This window comes from Pygoscelis adeliae, unplaced genomic scaffold (assembly GCF_000699105.1).
Source record: "Pygoscelis adeliae isolate BGI_AS28 unplaced genomic scaffold, ASM69910v1 Scaffold57, whole genome shotgun sequence".
In the NCBI taxonomy this organism is placed as follows: Eukaryota; Metazoa; Chordata; class Aves; order Sphenisciformes; family Spheniscidae; genus Pygoscelis; species Pygoscelis adeliae.
Window position 1 is genome coordinate 7,171,218 of NW_008825615.1, and position 549 is coordinate 7,171,766.

A 549-nucleotide genomic window follows, 5' to 3' on the forward strand; every position below is an offset into this window, starting at 1 on the left:
GAGAACAGCTGTGAGCTGGCCCATCCCGACGAGAAGAGACTTTAAGGATTGCCACGTTAATTAACAACAATTAATTATAAGCTAGCTAACTTACTGAAAGATGAACATAAGCGCGTTTAGTAAGAGGCGCTGCCTGAACAGGACTGGCTTTAAAGCCGCAGCAAGCCCCTGCCCTTGCACAGCGCGCAGGTAAGCCCAGCGTAACCGGAGGACGAGCGGGGTATAGCACTGCATGAAAGGCTCCGTGCCAATTTGTAGTTTATAGTTTTAGTTTATAGCTTTTTCAAAAAGCGGGAGAAATAGCAATACCTTTTTTTCTGGTTCCAGCTCAATCGGAAACAAAGTCAAACTTTTTTTTTTTTTTTTTCAAACTAGCTTCAGGCGTAGCAATGCATTTTTTTCTTCCTCACAGCCGATTCCTATGTGCAAAAAGATGTCTACGATCAGCATTTATGCATTACTCAGAACAGCTTAAGAATCTTAAAACTCTTAGTAAGTTGGAAAGCTGGGAAATGAACTGCTATCAGTAAATTGCTCTTCTCCACTCGA